The 17,442-nt window shown below is 41.0% G+C and overlaps 1 protein-coding gene across 1 annotated transcript in view; it reads right to left on the minus strand.

The window, feature by feature from the left end:
• The window catches only part of PTPRG (protein tyrosine phosphatase receptor type G), a 390,724-nt gene that overhangs the window by 210,603 nt on the left and 162,679 nt on the right, over positions 1-17,442 (minus strand). The window lies entirely within an intron of this gene.

Raw genomic sequence — 17,442 nt, forward strand, 5'->3', positions numbered from 1 at the left:
TACATTCTCCATGTATATAAAAAATGCTTGTGACATTTAAGGCCATCTATTTAGGGATTTGTAAATGCATTATCCCATGTGGTCTGCAGGTCTGTATACAAGATTATATATGGTTTCTTGAGCAATGTCAGGGAAAATAAACTTCGGACCCTAGATTAGGTTTATCACAATCTCTGCAATCAGCCCAGTGAGCAACAGCACAGGTGATAGATGAGCCTACCATGGTCTCCCAAATGCCAGCAGACACCAGGTGACAAGGCACCAGGGGAAGGTCATTCCAAACTAAGGCTGCCTGAGCAAATAGACCCCCATCCTAATAAAGAAGAGACAGGCCTCACGTTCATCCCCTCCAACCTGGCAGCTCTTGGACCCCAGAACAGCCTCATCAGCCAGGCCCCAAAATGCAAAGACCACCCCATATCAATACCAGCACCATGACCCGTTCCTAGAGATGAAGGGAAAGCAGGGCTGGTCTCCACTCCACCGGCAGGCCAGGCTCTGCACAGCTGCAAACAGCTGGCTCCTGCACATCTGCCCAGACAGCACGTCTGGGGGCTAAGAGTTCACCATCTGAGATGGATTTGGCAGATGGCTTCACTGGAAGCAGTCAACGGGAGGCTGGAGAGGAAAAAAGCTTCTCTCTCTCTCTGCATAAGTAGAATCGATTTTAACATTTTGAATGAAGGCATTTCAACCCTTCAGATCAAAATTATGTATCAATTACAAAAGCAAAAGAAAACTACAATGCAAAACTGAGGTCAGAAGTTTGTTTCAAATCAAAGATTCCACAATCCATGCTCATTTCTTCTCCTCAATATTTGTAAAATAAGAATGATGATGGCATTCCCAGTGAAATTCATAGTTGCATCCAAATCCACCATAAAAATCAAGCCAAATCTAAAACACAGGAACTAACAGTACCTGTAAGGACACGGATACGTACTTCATATAAACTTAGCTGTCCAAAGAAGGAAACAGAACACTGTAATAGACATGGAATCAAAATTAATCTTGATTTAAACAGGAAACCAGCATGGGATAGTGAGCAGGACAAAATGCTGGTGTCCTCCGGGTTATCATTAAGTACTTGCTGCAAAGAATCTGGTCTTCCTCAAACTGCAATAAAGGATTATTTTTTCTTTCATTACACTGCCTGAAAGCTTCTTAGGAGCACCAGCAGTTTGTAAAGATGAAAAATGTGTTTAATCAGTAATTGCAATGGGTTTAGGAACTGCTAATAAATATACAAGGAGGCTCAGAGGGGGAACACTCACTCATTCAAAGCCACTAGTGCCACAAACTCAATTCCACACACAATTGTCAGCCACATGACCAAATTTTTTCAAATCAGTTACTAAAGAGAAAATTATATGAGTTCAATTAAAAAAAAAAAAAAATCAAGCTACAAATGCAGACTTGCAAGGTAAAAATGTCTAGTACCAAGGTGGGATTTAAGTCTCAATCTACATATTTCATTGTTCCTACACAAAATTTTGGTAAATACTGCTACAAAAGCCAACTTGATAAACATGTTCAGCACTGAATCCAGCTGTTCTCTGGTAGGGAGCTGTAATTCACAATGAGTTGTATCTATTATATGATGTTCTCAATGGAAATAAATACAGAAAACCCAAAAGGCAGCTCTTGCAGATTAAAAATTACATTCAGCAACACAGAAGATAGGTCATTAAAACCGTGAAAAGTACGAGAATGAGCTACATAACAAAATGTGTCAGCAGTGGTGACAGGGGCAGTGGGGATTGCAGCTCTCTGCCCAGCCTCTGCTACTACATCTGGTTACTGTTAGTGCCCCACAGAAGGAGAAGGAAAGAAAAAAGGCTACATTTGCTATGACTGCTTTGCCTGTTTAAGATTCAAAAGCTCCACTGAAAGCTTTCACAGAACTGAAGGGAGCATGATTTATACAAAAAGCTACAAGCCTTTTACAGTCCATTTTGAGCAGAATGGACATCAGTGCTACCTGCCCTTGGAGAATAGTGTTTCCTATTTTATTTACATTTGCTCTTCATTATGCTTTTAGAGTAACTTACCAATCCAGCCAATCAATTCAAACTATTTTGCAAGCATTTCAAGTCATTTCTTAGCATCACCCCGTAGGCACTTGCTTCTATGTAATTACAATCATTTTTCTGCAGAGATTTGCCTCATTCAAGTGGCTTTGCCAAGCAACAAGAAACAAAAGAACAACCACGTCTAAAAATAAGTAGACAAAAATGTAGGAATTCCACAACTGTATTGAATATGGTCATCAGGAAGAGGAGAGGATAAATGTGTGCCCCTACGTCCTTCATGTCTTTGCTGACAGCCCAAAAATAGTGCTGTTTGATGTTTGATAGTTATGTCTCCATATTATAGCTTAAACTTATTAAAAAAAAAAAATCTGTCTTAAAATACAGCATTTTCAGTTCTTCTGGGGAGACCAGAAATAATCTAGCTAGTAGGTGCTTTTTATCATCTTTCTGTCGCAGAAGCAAATTTAACTATTTCTTTTAAGAATAAAAGAACATGTCATCACATAAAGTGCCTCACAAAGGAAAGTATTAGAACTGTCCTGATCAAGTATCAGAAAAGTGAGCTCTTTCTTTCATTTTAGCAGATAAGGTGGCATTTGACTTGAATTAACATGCCCCAGACCTCCTGCTCTCACACCTGACCAAGACAATGAAGTACAAATCCAGGGATTTTAACAATGTAAGTCCAGAAAAAAAAAGGACTTGGAAGAAAGGTGCAAGCCTTGATTGCCAACCATCTCCCAATGGAAACAAAATATACAAATGTGAGTTCCCAGCTGTCCCAGCAAGTTAAATTTTTTTTTTTAAAGTAAGAGGTACCATTTCCTCACTGGCAGCTCCCCTCTTTTTACTGCTTCCATATTTTTTCTGGGACCAAGTCAAAACCTTGTCAGCTATTGGCAGCACACAGCATCAGCCTTGTCACTAGTTTTAGGGCTGCCTTAAAATAAAAGCAATCAGAAAACTTCTTAAAACTAAATATCCTCCCCCTACCCTACATGTTGACATGGCCACTAAATCCCACTGGGTAATCTCCAGAATCCATCTGTTCCTTTTCATTCTCATCCTGAGAAGCTCCCATAGCCCCTGATTATTTCTCAACTTGTCTGAAGAAATATCCTGTCTTCTGGCTTCCCAGACGTTTGTTTCACCCCCTTCTCCCCAGAGGTTTGCTGAAAAAGGCAGCTGCAAAGATTATCCACTCCAATGTCATGCCCAGGCTCTCTTTAAATCCCTTGAGGGAGGAGACATTTTAAGAAGGGAAATGTTTAACAGAGGAGAACAAGCATCTTTCAGCACTAAGTTTCTTCTCAGTTAAATCCTGGAAGCAAGATCCACCTGCAGATACCCTTTAAGCAAGCATCTCTTAAAGCACAGCTGGTTAAGAGAAGTTAGAGTCCTACAGTGACCACATGCAGACTCTCCACCAGCACCACGAAGGTGAGCTGTGCTTGGGCCAGGTTGCAGTAAAGCCCTGTCTTACCCAGCAACACAAATTAATGGGATGAGGGGGACTGGGAGCATTCACCAAAGGTCATCTCCAAATAGCAGCTGTAAGCATAAAAATGATGACATTTTCCTAATGGCCACAAAGCAGCTAAAATTACAGGAATGCATATCTTCTCCTTTTTCAGGTCAATAAAGCCAGCATGTCTGTGCATTTAATGTACAAACACAGCTGCACAAAACACTCTAAACACTTTTCATTTAACTTGAGGGCTGTTAAAAGTGGTGAAGGAAAAACACACCTCTCTATTACTTGTGTTGTTGCATAAAATCAAAACACAATAACTAAAGCCACAGAAGGCCTGATATTTAATTGTTTGGTTGTATGCTGTTATTGTTTTATTTGTAACTTGAAGCCACCCCAGGATTACAGCTCTTAAGTTCTTTATAGGTTACCACCAGCCCTTTTACGTGCTCCAGCACCAAAGGTACCAAAAATCCAAACAGCAAACAGTAGTTCACTGCAGGGCTTTTGTTTGCCTACAATTCCAACATCACTGCTGTTCAAGTTTAATTTCAAAATTTATGGGGAGGCCAAAGGGTTAAGTTTGCTTGAAATTTTCATATTTATTGTCATTCACTTCAAAAAAAGCAAGTACTGCAGGAATTTATGATGCCTGAACCTGACAGACACTGACTGGCTAACAAATCTTTCCTTCTGTTTTCAAAACAGTTTTGTGTTAATCTCTCAGGTCACTATCAAAGACAGCTTAGCATCTAATTTATCACCTTTTGGGCAGAGATCCATGCTGAAAAATTCACATCCAAACTGTAATTTAATTCAGTTAATGGTCATTTCTCAGAGGAACTGGACAATTAAAAACATATGGAAATCAAATAAGCTACTCACTTTTCAACTAAATGTTTGCTCTGTCTTGGGAAATAAATTCAGGATGAACAAGCTGAATTCAATGAATGGATTGAAAAAATGGAATGGACTGTTGTTATAAATCACTTGTCCTCATTTCACAAGCCGCATAGCAGTATTTCATTTTTTTTTCCTTTTTTAACAGAGCATTGTCTTACAATGGAAAAAAACCTTCAAGAAACTGAAGGTTCACACAGAATTAGTGCTATTAAAAGAAAGGATGTGGGGAATCTCTTTATGCACTCTAAACATTTGACATATTTAGGCACCTAGGTAAAGTAATCGCAAATGTCAGGTTAAACAAGAAAAGCATAAAGGCAAAAATAGTTTAAAATGTGTACATGGGTGTACACTAGCTTTCATTATAGTGGCAATCAAGTCTTTGGTATAACTATGACATTCTATTATGTATGAAAAATACCATGGTGCAGTTGACACCTTTACAGAAACACAAAGCCTGGAAACAGTTATATGGCATTTTGGAAATGTTTCTTTCTCTTGTTTTTCCCTCCCTGAGAAGTGCCAGTGTAAAAATTCACAAGCATCAGAAACCCCTGCTGCATGTCCTGATGAACATCTTCCATGGGATTTAGTGGTGCTGGATAAAACAGAAGGAGAATATCAATGCCACTGACATTCCTTCACCAGCCAGCTCCTTTGCTGTGTCCCATGACCTGAGTGGCTGTCTCCTGCCACTTGGAAAATTATAGCATGGATCTGTTTGTACACTAGGTACCAGATTTAATCCTAGTCTCCTTCCCAATCTTAGAAGCACTCCAAAGTGGGAACATCTTCCACTATATTCCAAAAGTGTGCAGGGTCTCACACCTGCTCTGAGTCACCATGCCTGTGATTTAATTAACAATTAAACCTCCAGATCACAGCTCTGTCCACCAGCTGTAGGAGACAGAGCCAAGGGCCTCCCGGGTGAGGAGGACACACTGACAGTGACAGCCCTGAAGTTACACCTTTGTACAACTGATCACAGTCACCACTACAACAAAAAGAAACCAGATTTAAGAAAATGGCAGGATGATACTATTCTGCTTCTCACGCTGCTTCAGAAAATACAAGGGACCCAAAGTGGTGACTTTTGGATTAAAATGACGTGTTTGTATCCTGACCCAAAACCCCAACACTTCTGGAGCACAGCTATGGTAGGCTGATGATCTCCATGGGCATGGCAATGTGAACACACCAGTACATGGGTTGCACTGAGTTTTTCAATTAAAAAAGGAAAATGTAGTCCCTAGCAACAACAGGATAAAAATAAATAATAAAAGAAAGCCCACACAGGAAGACAGAGGAAGCTGCACCCTTGAAATGCCTTTTGATGTTAATGCTATGAGCCGTAGCATAATCTGCTTCATGAAAAACTGAAAGTAAATTAAAAAAGGGAATACAAGCTTATCAACCTCTCCACCTTACAAAACTACCTAATACCTTCAGTCTTCCTTACCATGACTTGTTATTTTTTAAATTTTAGCCAGTGCAAATAGGCCCTCAAAATACCCCTTTCAATTCTTCTCTGTTGAAGAGCTGCTCTAAGATAAATTAACTGAGATGAGAAACAAAACCCAGGCTCTTGGTTCAGGACGTCCTTTCATAAAAGACCAAACGTTTGATGTTAATTTTCTGTGATGCATTTTCCAATAATCCATGAGTATGAGCTTGAGCACTGACAGAAAGAAGTGTTGTATTTCACAGCCACACAGGGGCAGACAGTTTTAAGATCATTTATTTAATTATGCAAATGCTACTCTTGTGACAACAAGAGACAGACTCAAGCTGAAGCTATACATTGGATAATAAAGTTCATATCCAATTGAAGATTCACTACCTGCTGTGTCAACTTCAACTACTACCACATTATTATGGCTTACACTACTGTTTAGTTAAAATTGAGATAACATTTCCAATCTAAACTTCTATTTTTAGGACAGTTAAAAAGAAGTGTTCATTTTTTATGTTTTCATTAATTGGCTATTCTACGAGAGACTCTGCACGTACAAATTAAAAACAAAACCCAACCACTGCTCTGAAGCTAATCACCATTGAATAAACAAAGAGGCTTTTTAATCAACTCAAACTTCACTTCTTTCCTGCATTTTACAGCATGTGTACCCAGAAGACATGCAGTGTTTTTACAGCAATAAGTGTATTAAAAGCAACCACAAAGCACCACCTCAGCAGAAGCCTCCTGCAGCCCCAGGACGGAACTGACCAGCCACACTCTGCTTGGCCAACACTGGTGAGTAGGACAGAGAGCAGCAGGTGCTAAATTTACTTTTAAACTACTGTTCATACTATCCAGCAAAGCTTTCACCACCTCTCCTGGGGCTGTGCTACAGTCAGGAGAGCAGAAAGGGCCGTGCTATGGAAATGCTGCTCCTTGGTCCTGCCTGCTCCTCTCCCAGCATTATTCTGACTGAAACACAAAGCAAATATTCACACTGTGAACACACACCTTCAACTCCACAGGGTTCCCAGCACAGTGGTTAAACATCAGCCACAAAATACCCAGACATGGGGCAGTAATGCCTGAGGGTGAGACACAGCCCTGTGGTGGAGCCATCCTAAGCAGGGACTGCTTCTCCCTTATGCATCTACCACCCCTCAGCTGCTCTGGCTGCTGGGCTGATCCCACCGGGGCCTGAAGCCACTCTTTTCTTCCTGGAGGGAATTCTTCCTAAGAGACTACAATGGGTGAGATGAGCAGCCCCCAGGAGAGGCAGCAGCACGTGGCAGTGACCAAGGACAGAATTGTGCTTTCCAGGGGTAATGCAACCTTGAGTTGGCTCAGGTGCACCACAAAACTGTGACTCTTAGGTAATTATATTTTAACGTCTTCCCACTGAACAAAAAAGCTTTTGCATGTAATGGACCACTCTTTTGCAACTGATGGTCCAACAGAGGATAGGAGGCATGTTTCAGCTACATTTGGGCATTTAACGTTTAAAAGCTTACACATTTCATCTCAGGTACCACATGTACCATGAGACTGGGCAAGAAAACAAGTCCAACTTCTGCAGCAAAATTAGTTTGTCCATATCAACCAGCCATCTCTGGCTACAAATCTTGAGCTGCTTAAATTAAAAGATTCAGGGGTACTCTAACATGTTGAGTTGGCGTCTTTTTAATTAGTATATTAAAACACTCCTTTTCAATATGTCACAGGATATAAGTGTCTTGCAAAAATAGTTACACTTGGCTTTTCTTATTTTTTTTCTTTTTAATAGAAGAATGTTATTATCAAAGTGTTTTTGGTAATATGCAGCTACTGCATGCCAAACACTATGCATGAAATACCGTCTTGGATAGAAGATTAATGTGCTTTACTGTTATTCTGTGGACACATTAATGTCACCGAGGAATAAGGAAAAGGCCTAAATACAAAGCTCAACAGAAATCTACCCCGGCCTACATCTTTCAGGGCTGAGAAAATGCTATATGCATGTATGTTTACATACACAGTCAGATCTAAGGTACATAAATAAAAACCTTTCAACAAGATGAACGATACACAGAACACACATCTGATCTCCCAGCTTGAAAAATGTTCTCAGTGCTGATTTTCCTTCTCTGCTTCTCCGAGTGCTCGTGGCCCTGCACAGCTGCATTCAACCAGCACAACGGCTGCTCAGGATGTAAGCACCCGATTTCATGAAATCCAAAGGTAAGCAGATCCAAATCTCACCAGAGCTAATGGATTTGGCCCTTATCTCCCCTTGCTAAAGCATCCTGAGTGCTGAGAGACTTATCTGAGCATTAGGAACCAATATTAGTATTAAAATGCAATATCCATGTATTATTCTCTTGTCAGTCTTTTTGCTTATATACAACACTTCACACAGACACTTGCTCATATTCGGTTTTCCATCTACCTTATTACAGTTTTAATTCTGAATACGAGCAAAAACATCTGAATGCGTTCACTACATCAGCTTCTGCTGAAGTTTAAGGAAGAAAATAATTATTTTTAACCTGGGACAGCTCCCAGATCAGCTCATTACATAGCTCAAAAACTGGCACAAGAGGAATGCATGTGGCTGGGTACAAGCCGGGGGGAGAAAGGGGAAAAAACATTTGTAGGCAGTTTGTCACCAATAAATTCAATCAAAATCCCATGTCCTAAAGCAGAGAGACACTAAAGGCCCAGCACACAACCCAAAAGTATCTAGCTGGGACATAAAGTGCACCTCTGAAGCTCAGGTGCTTTTTCAAACTAGTCCATGGAATTTAAATGCCTTAATCATTTTGGGTGCTTCTGTGAATTTCCATACACACCTTACTGCATATCTTCCAAACTTGGCCTCTGCTGACTTCCAGAGTCTGAGCAAAAGGTGAACAGCAAAATTCACAGCTGAATATGTGGCTTCCTGAGCCTGGGACGGGAAGTTTAGCCCAGGCCAGCACCCACACCAAATTTCATCAGCCACACAGCATCAGGCTCATATCACAGCATCAACATTTTAATTTGTCTGCCTTGACAAGAAGAAAAATGCTTAGAAAGTTATACATATGAACAGACAAAAAGATTAAACACCTCAAATCCTTTTTGAGACTGCAGATTTCCAATAGAACTTCAGATGAAAGCCCAGTTTTCAAGCCGAGGCTGAGCAGGAGCATCCCTCCATCAGTGCCAGGCACCACCTCAGCACAGCACACAGGCCTGTGAGGCTCAGGAGCCACGGGAAGCGCAGGCGGCTCATCGCTTAAACACTATTTCATCCCAAGGTTCCAAAATGATAATAGACTTTATTCTAATTGGATTGTCTGCAATGAGCCAATTTAAGTGCTAAATGCTGCAAATTATTCAGCATGACATAGCAATGCAATGATCTGAGCCACTGCAGGGCAGAAGGCTTCTTGAAAGCTACAGCTCCTGAAGCATAATAAGGAGACGCAAGTCTTGCTTGGCGTGTCTCCACCAACCAAATTCACATTGTTTCAACAGCTGCAGTGTGCCCAGCGAGCATTAACTAATGCTCTGACCTAGCAGCAGCCACTGCCAGCCAGCACACCTGATTAGATGATGATTTTTCTGAACACACCTTTAAAGTCCGCATCACTCTAATTGCTGCCTTTCAAAAAGACTAAGCACAGATGACATCCTTCGTACACTGCACAGCACTGTGAAATATTGATCTAACCACAAGCTTTAAAATATTTAACCAACTTGAGTCTGTGCTTTTGTCATCAGGGTAAGAATGTCACATCTATTCACAAAGATTTAAGGGACAGGAAGAGACAGACATTTAAAGCTTTAGATTTTATTCTGGCACAACTCTAGCAGCATGAATTACAAATGCAAGTGAAGGACTCCTGTGTTAATTCTTAGCCCTGTACACACTGCACAGTTCAAAAGACAATTATTTTTAGTAATTATGTATAAAGTGGCTTTCTACATACATTTCACCATAAAATGTATTCAAACTATATCACTGTATTGGCAAGGAAGAGAAAGTTAAGTTCTTCTGAATTTAAGTCTCAGATTACACCAGCAATTCACAAAGTGAAAAGAAAGAAAAAGTATTCCATGACTCATGTTCATAACTTTTAATATAACATTATTATTCTCTTACAGTCATCAGAAGAGGCTATCCAGAATTCTCCTGGGACTACAGAGTTTCAGAGCACTTGAGGTTATTTGCAATTGAAGTACAGAATCAAACAGCAATGCCTGTTGTGGCACTTTGTGTTGGTTTTGCACAGCCTGGTTTTTGGTAGCAGATGTGCCACAGAGGTGACTTGTGTGAGAAGCTGCTGGCAGCTTCCACCATGTCCAGCAGAGCCAGTCCCTGATGGCTCTGAAGATGGACATGCTGCTGGCCAAAACTGGGCCAGTTACAGAGGTTGGTAACAGATTTAAGAAGAAAATCAAAACAAAGTGGGACACAGTTTTTTTTCCTAGACAGAGAAGAGGAGAAGGTGAGAAGATGTGAGGGAAACAACATGGAGACACCACAGTCAGTGGAGAAGGAGTGGGAGGAGGTGCTCCAGGTGGCAGGGCTGAGATTCCTCTGCAGGCTGTGGTGAGACCAGGGTGGAGCAGCTGAGCCCCTGCAGCCCCTGGGGATCCACAGGGATGCAGAGATCCACACACAGCCCCTGGGGATCCATGGGGGATGCAGAGATCCATCCCCAGCCCCTGGGGATCCATGGGGGATGCAGAGATCCACCCACAGCCCCTGGGGATCCACAGGGATGCCGAGATCCATCCCCAGCCCCTGGGGATCCATGTGGGATGCAGAGATCCATCCCCAGCCCCTGGGGATCCATGGGGGATGCAGAGATCCATCCCCAGCCCCTGGGGGATGCAGAGATCCATCCCCAGCCCATGTGGGAGTTGCCTGTGCTGGAGCAGGTGGATGCCTGGAGGAGGCTGAGATCCAGTGGGACACTCCATGGAGAGCGGGCCCTGCTCCCAGGCTGGAGCAGCCTGTCCTCGGAGGACTGCACCCCATGGAAGACTGACCCACACTGCAGCATTTTGGGAGGACTGTGTGCCTGTGGGAGGGGCTCATGGCACAGCAGGGGAAGGACTCATCTCCCGGAGCAGCAGGAGAAAACCTCGGTGATAAACTGACCAAATCCCTCACCCCATCTCCCTGTGCTTTCAAGGGGAAGGAGGGGAGGGTTTGGTGAAGAAAAAGTATTTTAAAGTCTTGTTTTACTTCTCGTTATCCTCCTGTGACTTCGTTGGTAATAAATTCACTTTGTACCTTTAGGTTTAGCCTGTTGTGCCCTTGGAGTTTTTTCTCCTGGTCCTTAACTCAACTCATGAAGCCTTCATTAAATTTTTCTCTCCTCTGCCCAGCTGTGACAGGGGAGGGTGAGTGAATGTCTGTCATGGGTGTCTGGCGTTGGGCCAGTGTCAAAACACAACACACAAGATAAGAAATTTTACACCTTAGTTGTGTCACCAAGCTCTGCTCCTGAAACATTGAACCTCCAGTCCCAAAGAGCTGAGAGAGAAAAGCCTCAGCATAGAAGATAAGTGCCGTACATCCTGGCTCTCAGCTGGGTCTGCATCTCCTTCAAAACAGTTCAGCAGCATTCATCCTTAGTGGAAATCAACTCCTCAGCTCTGCAAGAATGCTTGTATCCAAGTTATCTGCCCCCACTGATATAAAAATGATGGATTTTAATACCTTCTGTCCAATATCATGCCTACTTGTCAGTGTGATGGTACGTACTTAAATCACCAACATCTCATATGAATACATCATCTGATTTACTGAACAGAAGTATTTATTAAAAGCTTCTGCCTTAACTTGACTTTGCTATTTGGCTTCTGGATTTATTAGAATTAACTCCAGTAGATGAGCAGTTTACTGTATTTTATTTTCCCACATATTTTCTAATCCAGAGAGGCACAGGAACATTAATTCAGGAATTGGCTGCAATTATTTTTTGCTATTCAGCTAGGGGCAGTAAATGCAAACAGAATTGGCTGCAGTTCAATGTCATTGCATAAGATTTCCTCTATTGTTCCCTTAGATACAGATGTTAGGGTATAGAATGCTAAATTAAAATAGTGATAGTGTTATCCCATCCACTTTCTAATGGGTTCCTGGTAGGTTCCGGTTTTTTGCTCAAAATTAATTTATTTTACCTAAAAACAATCATAGAATTACTGAATTAAGGCCACTTCTTCCTTCACCAAAATATAGAAAGGAAGAATACCTCAGCTGCTCATTTTTCACATAGAGCTCAGAGTACATTGCAAATCGAGGACTGCAAGCTTCAAGCATTCACCTGAATCATAAAGGCAGTGAAAATAAGATAAATATGAAATTTGACATTGCTATTTAAACAATGATTCTTTCTCTTGCAAATGCCATTTCCTTTCACACGGAAAGCACTAGAGAGGCTTGAAAAACTTGTGCATTAATCAGGATTTCAGCGCAATTCTCCAGGTTCTCAAACCAATCATCAAGAAATTCTCTTGCTCTTTGGAAACGCTGAAGGCAACAGAAAAATAAGGGGAGGCAGCCCTTTCTTTTCTGCTGTGTTTGTTCAAGATCATTGTTTTGTCTTTTAAAAGAAATGCAGATGACATGCAGCTACTGCTGCTTTTTTTTGGCTCAGGGGGAACAGAGCAAAGGGGGTTAGATTATCTACAGATTGATATTATTGCTGTTTATCACACAAAAGCCTCTTCTCCAAGGAGCAAGCTGCATGGGACAGCACAGGGATTATAGGTCCTCACTGCTGTAGATGTAACCACAACTGAAAATACTAATTATCTTCCCAAACAGAGCTCCTCTGTAGCTGCAGTAGCCCAATGAGGAACATTAACACAATACCCCTGAGGGCAGCCAGCCATCTTTTACTTATTTCTGTTTGCTCGTTTTAAATGCTGGGGGAAAATTAAAGGAGGAAATGATGATATTAGAAAAAGGCTTCCACTGCTTTCACCCCTCCCCACAGAAATAAAGATACAAACAAACAAAATCCATCACTCTTCCTGCTTCTGGGATGCTCTTGACAACAGTTATTACAGCTCCCAGCTGGGAGCTCACTCTTCACTGCTGTCTGAAGACTGTCACAGCCACAGGTTCCTGTAAGATTAGCAGGAGTAAGAAAAGATGCTGCCAAAGCTGTGTACAGTCCATGCAGCCCTTCACAGGCTGGCTGAGCACCGTGAGGCAACAGCCCGAGATCCATCCCAGTGGCAGGAAACAGCCCACGCGTGAAGATGAGCACACTCAGGAGATAATGAGTTCCCCAGGGAGGAGTCGAACATCCCGCTTTGAAAGAGGCCCGCCAAGAATACATTTTTATTTACACTGCTTTTAAATGTCCACAGCTTTACTGCAGGAAGCTGTAATCTTAACTTTCTCAGGCATCGGATCCCAACCTCCCAAGCCATTCACCACTGACCTTCAGTAGCTCTTTAATTGCAACTAGCACTCTTGGTAAAATTAAAATGTACATTTTAATGGATCAATCTACCTTTTTAAAACGAAGATGAAAAGGCAAGCATTGCAATTAAGAATCGTGGCCTGGCTGCCTGGTCTGATCATCTTGGTAGCTGTCTTCCACTGTAATAATGCAAAAAACCCCTAACACTTTCAATAACATTTCATTGCTTCTCTTTACTTAAACTTAAAAAAAAAAAAAGTCCAAGAATGAGGTTTGAAGGTGGCTACAGCCTGAGCAGAGGGGAAGGCACCAAGCTCCCTGCCCTGTGTCAGGCTCTGGAGCTGCTCTCTGCACACAGCATCCTAGGACATGCACTAGGCACAACCTTGAATTTGGCCATAAGGACTAGATACCTCTATGCTAAAAAAAAAAAAAAATTCTTATCCTGCATGTCATTAGAAGGTGACAGGGCAGAGCCCATTTCAGGAATCCTGAATTCCTCCTGCAGAGTTTTGCAGCTCTGAATTGTGCAGAAAGGGGCTACAGCTGTTTAGAATCCTCTACCTTCAGCTTAAACACAGGGAGTGTATTGCAAACCATGCACAGAACAGGAGGAAGAAGAGCATCCAAGAGGAAATGATCAAATTCAGTGATTATGAAGCTAGATAAAACTCACACTAACAAGATTAACTTGTTACACTATATGAATAAGCTACTGCTAGGACTCTGCTTATTATCAGACCATTAGAGGACTGTCAATTTTTTGCATGCAACATATTCCATTCCAAAAGTACATTCAGCAGGTAATAATAACACAAAGCTCTTGGGTAGAAACTGCCCTGTGCCCTTCCACACACTCCTCTTCCCTGTATTCTGCAAGGGGGGTTTATTTGTTTACTCAATTATTAAGTCTCCAAAAGGAAGTGTATTCCCCAGGTAACAGCAAAAACATTCAGCAAAGCAGGAGCAATGCTTCAAGTGAGCAATTATTCTACAGTATGTGCCTGAATTAGCTATGGAACAACCAAAGGCTTGCAGCAGGCAGCAACAGGTCAGACAGCAGCTTACCCGAAGTACATCTTGGGCAGAGACACACAAAATGTGGCTGCCCCATCCCTGGAAGTGTCCAAGGCCAGGTTGGACAGGGATTAGAGCAACCTGGTCTAAGTAGAAGATGTCCTTGCCCATGGCAGGGGATTGGAAACGAGATGAGTTTTAAGGGCCCTTCCAATCCAGGCCATTTGATGATTTGATTACATGAAAACACTGACAAAGTGAGTCAGTGATGAAAACATCAGCTGCCAGCCTTACAGTCTTTTCAGAGGCCAAGTGAGAAGCAGAGAGGTTCTCCTTAGCTGCTTCCCAAACACACCCCATGGTTACTGTAAGGGCAGTAAATAAAGCCATGATGACTTTACCTGGGCATTTCCTTGTGCACTCACACCCTGAGCTCTGAAGAATCTCTTCTGTTAAAAATTGCTGGGGATCAAATGTGCTAAGGGTATCTTTCATGAAGATGATTGTGCACAGACTAAGAAAAATTTAACACCAAGAGAAACTGCAACAGCAAACAGAGACAGAGTAACTGAAAAACCAATGCTAATAAACAATGTGTACTGAATAAATGATAAAGTGACTGAGAGCTTAGCTAAATGTAACTAAGAAAAATCAGATCAACGTGACTCCCACATCTTTATGCATTTTGTTTAAGAATCTCCATTATGTTCTGCATTGCAGAAGTCATTCTGACTGTATGCTCTACCAGCTTCTTCAGTGATTCAGAACTTCACCGATCTAGGATGATTTGTTAAGCAAAAAAAAAGAATGTTTATTTGTCTTTAAAGCTTCTAGTCTTAATTTAATGTTAAGGGCATGAACAATGCAATGAAAATTATTTTACTGTTTTGTGCACTGTTTTAAAAGAAAACACAAACATCCCAATGTCTTCATATCTCATATATATTCAAATATTGTATATTCAAGTCAATCATAATGACAAAAATCCATAATCTGAAATTACAGGGCAATTGTTTTGTTCTTATTTGACATTTGTGGTTACAGTTTAATAAAGAAAAACTAATGCTAAAAGATGACAGACTCCGAAATCTGAATTGGTGATTACATTTTAATTAAATGATGGAAGCAAGAAAAAGACATCTATAAAGTATTAATTTGCTTTACAGACAAATAATTTCAAAAAACCCAAACAAAAAATGAAAATTAAACATTTATTTTGTTAGTTGTACAATAGCACCAATAAATATAATCAGTAGCTGGTAGGTAGTCAGAAGCAGCATGAAATTCTGCCATAGACATTTATTCTCACTTAAGATGAAAACATCCACAGATCCATCCCGTGAACACATCGCTTTCCAATACTGAAAGAAACCTCTCGAAGAACATTTATACATAAATATTGGAGAGTTAAATGCCCCTGGGTCAAAGGGTTAGTGTAATACAATATTTCTGCTACACTTTGCATTATTATCATTATGCTTGGTTTGCATTTTTACAGCACACAAAATCAAATTAGTTTGCTCTTCTGCTAAGTGCACTGTTCCTGTGGCCATTAGTGTGACTCCCAGGTCAGGAGGAACCGAGAATTTGGCAAACACATGTCTCCCTTCCAGAGGCTCCTATCACCTATAAATCTTATTGAAAAGAGTGAAAGGGAGAACAGCAGAGTGTAATTTAAAATTAAGATACTGCTACCTAAGAAACCTGGAACCATAAAGTTACCTGAAGATGTTGGATGAAAAATAAAATGTATTCAAAGCATCTGAACCCTTACAGAATGAGTGATTCTTACCTACCAGAGCAATTAAATTATCTGGCACATTTCCTTGCGAGCTTTCTCTACACATCATCTTGAGGATTGAAATGTTGCAGAAATCACAGAAGCCTTACTACAAAAATATTGGGCAGTTCTTGCTGTGTTACCTAATGAATAACCCCACAAATACAAAAATCCCTGTCAGACCTTGTGAACACACACACACAACTATTCCATCCCTACTTAAGATGACCTCAAAAGGAGTTTAGTATTCCAGTCACATTGACATTGCTACAATAATTTTTATATCAGTATAATTCATTTTTAGGTAGATTAATTATAATAAATATATGCTATATCAACAGACTTTTCATTACGGTCCATTTAACCCCATAAAACATAATTGATTCCTATTTGCTGTATGTGATCGATGCTCAGCACTCAGTGCTGAGCCGTGTTAGTAAAGGAGAAGTCAGAGAAGGGCCATGTCTCTGTAGGATAAACAGCAAGGTGGATATCCCATGTAGCTCTGTCTGCATAAATATATGTCTATGCACTTATGGAGAACACAAAAATTAATATTGATGCTTGACTAACTCAAACATCACATCTGAGAAACCCATAATTTATAAATCTGTAGTGTTTATTGGTTTGTGTTTCCAGGCACATGCACTAGAAGAACTAGACTTCCTATGCTACATAAATAAAAAGAATATTGGTACAATATGCAGCTTAAAAGGCTCCCATTTTTAGCTCACACTTCCCCTGGTGCTTTGGAAGATTGGACTAAAAGTAGTTATGACCTTCTGGACTTTAGAATATGCCATAAAATGCAAGGAGGGAAAGGGAAAGGAAGGGAGTTGTGTCTGTCCTGTGCCCCCTGCTACAGCCTGCTTTATTCTCAGTAACTGGAAAGCTCCAGATTTCATTTATGAATAAAAGAATAGTGAGCACTGCTTTACACAAACCCACACCAGAGGATCCCATGGATGGACAATCTGTGGGATGAGACCCACGCAGGCTGGGTTACTGATGCCCTTCCTTCCACACTTGGGCATTTCTGACAGATATTTACATTCTGGGAAATCAGCTCTGTGCCACAAGATGAGCAATGCAGGAGCTGGTAGATCTGAACTACTCTGATTCAGGCAAGGCTGAAAGACGTTATTTGCATTTCTGGGATCACAGTCTCACTTTGATCTGTCATAACCAGATATATGGAAATGTATAAAATGTATGTGCTTTTCCTGAAGGAAAATAACAATGGCACCTGCCTTGATACCTCAGTTACTCAAAACCATGCACAGAATTCATCCCTTTTGTAACTATTAGCAAATAGGATAATTGTAATGTATATTAATGCAATCTGTTGAAAAAAGAACTTCCCAAAA

The sequence above is a fragment of the Taeniopygia guttata genome, chromosome 12, assembly GCF_048771995.1.
Source record: "Taeniopygia guttata chromosome 12, bTaeGut7.mat, whole genome shotgun sequence".
Classification (NCBI taxonomy): domain Eukaryota; kingdom Metazoa; phylum Chordata; class Aves; order Passeriformes; family Estrildidae; genus Taeniopygia; species Taeniopygia guttata.